Source organism: Rhipicephalus sanguineus, chromosome 11, assembly GCF_013339695.2.
Source record: "Rhipicephalus sanguineus isolate Rsan-2018 chromosome 11, BIME_Rsan_1.4, whole genome shotgun sequence".
NCBI classification, from domain to species: Eukaryota; Metazoa; Arthropoda; class Arachnida; order Ixodida; family Ixodidae; genus Rhipicephalus; species Rhipicephalus sanguineus.
In genome coordinates, this window is record NC_051186.1 from 134992437 (window position 1) to 134999856 (window position 7420).

Here is a 7420-nt window from a genome sequence, read left to right on the forward strand (position 1 = left end):
CGTCTTTTTCGCTAGTAAACATGTCCAATAATAGAGTCATTACACACAGCCGTATGCGAGACATGGCACGCGACCACGGCTGGACTAGAAAAGCTGTGGCTGAAGTGGCAGCGCCAGCGCGCATCCGGCCTGAAAGCTTCACGCGTCCGCGTGGCGCGTTCGAGGGGGCGCCGCCGTCGCGCGCGAGAGCGCGCAGGAGAGGAGCCGGCGGAGGGGAGAGCAGATGACGGTACTTTTACGAAGTATAGGGGCTTTACGCTAGCCTACGTCACTGCGCTGCGCCTGTCCTCATTGGCCGCCAGTGACAATCCCCTTCCCCCTTGAGCTCGCTTCTGTCTGGCGCTGGTTTAAGGCTAGTGAAAGAAACCCACGTGACTGGTATGGCTAATTGAGGCGCCATCCATGAACTGGGATCAGAGTTAAAATCTGCGTTCCGTCTTTTTTCTCCCAACTCTCTTCAACCCCCTCTCTGGCGGGATCAACTCCCTCTCCTTCGGGAGGCGCGCTGGCGCGCTTTCCGCCGCCTTGCTGGCGCCGCCGACTTTGAAATCCGTTGGAAAGTTTCGTGTCTGGCGTTGGTAAGGCGTGCGTTAGCTGTCGTCGCTCGTCCGTTTCACGGTGCGCGCTCGCTGTGTGCTTGTGCGACTTGATGTTCTACCAGTTTTATGACTCGCGCTGTTCGTGCATAGTGCTTTGTTGCTCGAATACTTCCAGAACAAGTCCCGGAATATATGTGCCGGCCCCCAAAAGAACGACAGGTGAGCGTGCCCTTTTAGTCGCGGTTTTCATTGTGTCAGTTTAAATGAACGTCCATACCGAGTAGCTGTTCTCTGCAGTGGGGCTACAGTTATTGTTTTCAAAAAAGACTGATTCGAAAAGTGCATGATGCTGCGTTTAAATCGTTATACGAACAAGCAGCGGACATGAAGCCCATGCGACGTAACTATAGTTACAGGTTTACAACTCTCACAGAACCGCGTGCTTGAATATGTACTTTGCATTTGTCTCCGGTTAATTACTCGCCATCGCCTATAACCGCGTTTCTGAGGCTCTAGGTAAATGTATGAAAACTTGTGCTGCTCAAAGACGAACAAACGAATTCACTTTTGCACGAGTCGACGGCGCTCTTTACCTGATTGGAACTTGTCCCTTTTCTTCAGGGTGGAGGCGTTTTTAAAGTATTCCGGAACGCCACACAGCTGATCGGTGCGCCCAGAGAAAAGCTGAAGAATTGCAGAATCGGCGCATTTGAAGAAGAGATGAATGCTCCTGTATCATCCGTTCATTTTCTCCGCGTTTATCATCACTAGTTTTATGAAAATCAACGTCTTTGGAAATGTAGTCAATAAAGTGCGCCCAATATTAGTTGTGTTATATGTGGAGTTCATTTTGACATCTTTAACATGATCTTTGCATTATTATTCTATTTTTAGGTATTCAACTGCTTTCACTGTTTTTGCATTGCAGTGAATGTTCAATTTTGTTAGTTATGATAATTTTGTGCAATATCGTGCGCATATATGAGAAGCTCTTCTGCACTTTTGTCAGTATAAAAATTGTGTTTTTTATTATGTGCCCTAATGTTATTTTCTGTTTTTTATTGCACTGTTCTTTAAGTTCTTAACTTTGCCGAGACCTTTTGTGTTGTTTAGTGGTCATGAACACGTGTATGTTAATCTCCTGTTCATCACTTCTGTTAATCTCCGGAGCCTGTATCGCAGCACATTTGATGAAAATGTTGATTTTCGGAAACGAGGACAATAAAACGAGACCAAAGACATTTTGTGTTGTGAGTGCAATTCATTCTTTTGCGTTCTGGCACATGCTGCACGACTGCAGTGTGTGCAGAATGCGTGATTGCAAATTCCGTACATTCAAACGCGCGGCGCAGCACGCGCAAGCGGATGCAAAAAAGAAAAAAAGCGCCGGCGCCGCACGCGCGTGCGGGCGGGCGAGCGGTTACATAAAAAAGAGCGGGGGAGGAGGCTACGCAGCACGCAAACAAAAAAAAAAAGAATATAAAAACGGCGCGTGCGAGAAAGCTAGGAGAGGAGGTGCGAGGCGCGGCTGGTGTTGCCATGACGACGCATACCGTGTGCGCCGCCCATCTGCAGTTTGAGTTTCTGAATCCCAGCCGCCATGATAGTAACTGAAGGGACATTTGGCGCTGCCAGCGCTGACGTCATGAATTAACGCGTCCTATGGAACCTGCTGGCTTGCACTCAGGCCGGCACGAGAGTTTGACGCGCTGCTCTAGCAGGCGGCTTCTCGTTCGTGTGCTCGACTGCTGCCCTTTGTGTGATGGTCGTAGCGCCGCTGGCAAGCGTACTCGATCGGTCTTGCGGAGTTCCCCTTACGGCCTGCAAGCCCGTGACTGTCGTACTGTGCTGCATCTTGGGTTAATAAACCCGTGTTGTTTGTTGACATCCTGCCTCGAGTGCATTTTCTGCGCCGTGCTGGAGAGTCGACGAGCCCGGCCGTAGCGTCTTTGTTCGCTGCGGCAGTGGAGAACGTCGCGTCCCTTCCCGGTTGCCTCGTGCGGTAAGCGTCTCGCAAACCTATCTCCACAACGTTCAAAGTCGCAGAAGTTCGCTAAGAAATGCTTCGCATTTAATACCGACAACCGAGCGCGTAAATATCGCGCGGTTCTAATTTATTTATCACGTTTTAGGGGCGAAGCTCCTTAGGGTGTGGGTCATTCCCTCCTCTGTAGTAGTAGTAGTAGTAGTAGTAGTAGTAGTAGTAGTAGTAGTAGTAGTAGTAGTAGTAGTAGTAGTAGTAGTAGTATGTAGCCACCTCGCCCGATCGGCAACGGGCGAGGTGGATCGGCAACGGGCGAGGTGGATCGGTAAAGACCCCCCCCCCCTCTCTCGCCTCGTGACGCCGACGCAGGCAACGTCTGCTAGCGAGTTTCTTGATTGAAAAATTGGCCGCGTATCTGCGTGCTTCGCTGCAAATGTCGTCTAAAGACGATAGAAGAGGCGCTGCGTGAGATATGGACGCCATGTGGCAATACGTCGGGAAACATGAGTGCTGTGTTGCGGGCTGGTAGTCCCGGCGCAGCGGCAGGCGGAGACCAGCGGTGACCGACGCGACCGGCGGGGACGCCGGCCAGCCCGAACACGCGGTTTGGCGCGATGCGCCGAAGGAGAAGAAACGTCCACACTCGAGTACTCTCCACAAACTCTTATTTACACGTCGCCTGGGTAAAACAGGAATGCTAGAGCGGCGCCCCCTGTCATTAATACAATGCAATACTGAACCGAAACCGAAACACAACATGAGCTTGTGCAGAGCGCACGGAGGAAGACTAGTTTCAGCACAGCTTAAGAAACTAGGGTCTTTAAAATTGCGTATCTATGTATTTTCTATTAAAGGAACACACCACCTAATAATTACCTAATGATGTTGCGCCTCAGATATGCGTAATATTTAATTTTTGATCGACAACGTTCACAAGTATGAACAGCCGTACCAGTTCAAGATGGGTGGGCGGTAAGCACGTGGTTCAACTTTGGCCGGGTGGCTGAATCGAGTGACGTGCCGACAAACAGCAAGACAGACAGACCAAAATTTCTGCATTTAAGTTCCCCAAGAAAGACTATCGTCTTTAAAAAAAAAATCACGGCATATCCACGGAGTGAGTGATGATGATTGGGCGAAGCTGTGGAGGTTCATCGGTAAACCGTGAATCTTCCGTGAATTCTGCCCTGTACATCAACACCGACGTGAGATCGGGCGCGTTTATACTAAAGGTTCGATGAGAGTTATGACGACTTGCAGCTCACTTTATTTTACATGTACGCTGTGAATTTTCATTGTTTAGAAAACCATTGCTTTAGAAAACATCTGGCGTCTTTCGTTAAGCAGCTGGCGTCTTTTCGTTTTGCTTTAGAAACATCTGGCGTCTTTTCGTTTTTATTTTAGAAAACATCTGGCGTCTTTCGTTGGTTTATTTCATCAATCAACGGCGTTTTGAACAAAACTTTTATTGTTTAATCACGCACAGGAGAAATCTCACCAGGCACTACCTTGGAGGTAAACAATGGCTGCTAATGGGAATGAGAGACAGAAGAAGTCGGCTTTTAGCTAACACTTACCCTTCTACTTCTACTAACGTTTCCTACTGGAACATGCCAATGGCTGCTAATGGGGAATGAGAGACAGAAGAATTCGACTTTTAGTTATGCCCACGCTGCGAATTTTTTATTGTTCAACAACGCACAGGAGAAATCTCCCACCTGCACCACCTTGGAGGTCAAGATCTGGTACTAGCGTTACGACTGGTTACGCACTACGAGGGACGAACGGGTGCCGCTTTAAGGAGCTTCGCCCCTAAGAACGACTGCTCGCGCTGCAACACCGTTCACTGACCACCCCGTATATATAGGCACTGGATTTTGAACTCCAAGGTAGTGCCTGTGTGAGATTGCACTGTGCGTGATTAAACAATAAAAATTCAGTGTACATGTAAAATTAAAGTGAGCTGCAAGTCGCCATGACTCTCATCGACCCTTTAGTATAAACGCGCCCGATCTCACGTCGTTGATGATGTACTGGGCAGAATTGATGGAAGATTCACATATGGCACGTGTCATTGGTGGAAGGCAATCGTTCGATTTAGTGCGGCGACGTACGCTAGGGGGACCGTTGTAATAAAATCCGCTCGCTGTGCAATAAAATCCGCTCGCCCTGCAAACTGAAACAAAATGTAGGAGCGTTGCTTTAAAGCGCACCTTTCGGGCAATATCGTGGGTGATACTGCACATGCCGAAGTACCTCCGAGCTCTGGTACCGCCAGCGGTAAATGGTGCAAATAATTAGCTTGCCGTTAGTACGAAGGAACGTATGGCGCGTGGCGGAGTTTAATGCGGGGCGCAACGGAGCGTGGGGTCGCAGGCGGCAGGCTTCGGAAATTTTGTTCTTCTGATTTATTTTTCTTTGTGGCTTTTATATATATATATATATATATATATATATATATATATATATATATATATATATATATATATATATATATATATATATATATATATATATATACGGAACATGACGGCGGCGACAACGGCAAAAGCCCGCTGAGAGTGTCCATATAATTGCTATCGCAATAAAACGTTTTTAATTCCGTAATGATTGTCTGGACGTTGGCTTTGGTGTACTCGCGCATGAGATCTTTCTATGGTTGATGCTTTGGTGTTGCAATCGAGAGCTTGAATAATATGATAACTTCCACCTCTATACGCGCAGAGGACTGAATAAGGTACGGCTATGAAGCGAAGACAAGATCAAGAATGTTGTTGCCCCGAGTCGAAGTATTGACTGTGTTTGTTTGAATAGGAGAGAGAGTTCAATGAAGTCACGTGATAACCGAGAAAGTGCCGTCAGGTCGACTCAGAGTATATCGAGAAGATTGAAGTCCCCGCGGAGAAAAAATTTCGCACAAGGAAGTCGGGAATGCAAGCCAGCTAACACGAAGTACAGGTCATTAATGAAGGCAAGCCACAGTCGGCAGGTCGACAACAGGTGATGACTGGGTGATTACCTGAGGCAACGGGCAGGTTAATACAGAGAATTACACAACTGCTATTAACTTCAATGTTATAGGAGCGCAAATTGGATTTGACTAGGACTAAAATGGCCTGAAGTAACGTAGAGTAATGGGCGAGTTGGTATAGATTCATGTCGAAGCCCCCTCCCTTCTCCCAACCCTACCGTCAGTAAATTGAGAAGGACCCGTGAGCGTGTAGAATTTCGTTGCTTTGTGTGTTTTTGTTCAGGCACCATTCAATAATGAAATTGGCGAAGCTAGCACTAAGCACAAAGCCGCGCAAGCCTTGAAACAGTGAAACTGGACGATTCTGAAGACCATAGGTCGGCAAACTCACTCAGACTCACTCAATCTCACTCAGACTCAGATCGAGCAGTAAGTCTGAGTCCGATAGAATAATTTTTTGGTTAGCTTGAGTCCGAGTGAGTCGGGCTACGACAAATTTCGGTGAGTCTGAGTCCAAGTGAGCACTAAGCGCAAGATGTATTTCTTCAGTGAGTCTGAGTGAGCTCTGCACTTTTAGATGCGAAGTATCTCTTGCTCGGGGGTATGTAAGGCGGCGTGGTAATCCGCACGCCGTGTTGTCCGCACTCACACTACCCATGCGCGACTCTCCTCCTTCCCTTTCTCCAACAGCTGCGCGTTACTCTCTCCACTTCTCTACCAGCACCTGCTTGCGCTTCTCCTGCGTTCTCGCTTCTGCTCTCACGGCGCATACGCTACTCTCCTCCTCTAGTCTCCTCTCCTTCAAATAGTAGAGCGCTGCGCGCGTTCAATCCAGCGCTTGCCTCGGTTGGCTCCTCTGAAATGCGGGCTCGACATGCCGAAATTCTCTCCTGCGCAGCGCCGCGATGAGGGCTAGAGCACTGCACGGGCCCAGGCCGGCCCGAAAGCCCGGGCTCGGCCCGGCCCGCGGGCCGGGCCGGGTAAGGGGTTCTTGGATCGGACCCGGGCCGGGCTCGGGCCCTTGATCTTCGGACTCGGGTCGGGCTCGGGCCTGAGCCAGGCCCGTATTAGGCCCGGGTCTCATACGTATAGGTATAATTACGTGTGTACGTTGTGTGGCTTTGTTTTTGTTGTTTTGTGGGGTTTAACTTCCCGAAGCGACCCAGGCTATATGAGACGCCGTCGTTGAGGGCTCCGGGTAATTTAAACCACCTGGAGTGCATTGGCGTGCACAGAAATTGCACAGTACAAGACGTCTACAATTTTGCTCCATCGGTATGCTATACTCGGGATTTCAAGAAACGCCTAATATAAGCTTCCGCCGTATAGTGAGTGAAAGACGTTCTTGGGTACCGTGTAAGGAAAGCAACGGTAAACTGCCTAGATTAGTGTATATAAGATGTGCGCGTTGGTATCTAGGGAAACATTCCGAGTATGCAGCTACTCTCGCATGCCCGTAGACTAGCCAACACGACTTGTGAGTCATTAATATCTCAGGAGCTGTTTTTCGTGCATTTTAAGTGCAAGATGCGGAGCGACTATTAACCCAGGGCAAACGCCGTTGTTGATTTTCCCATTACTAGTGGTGATGCGCCAGACCATAGAGACACTCGTTTCCCCGAGTGGCGGTGGCGGTGACTCGGGGAAGAAGGGTGGGACAAAGAACCTTGCTGTTTTGAACACGAAAACGTAGTGTAGGTTGGGTGCAGTTGCCTGCCGAGGCGTCAACACGACAGCTTTAATTTATGTAACGCTGCCCAGCCTGGCGTATTCCTCCCAGAAGCAGCTAAAGCACGTTTTTTTTTTTCTTCATTGCATTGTGCAATAGATGAAGTTTGCAGGAGACTTGCTACTTTTACTCAACAGCTCTAGCTCGTATGCAGTTGATGTAGACTAAACCTAAAAATTTCTGCCATGCGTTTTTCT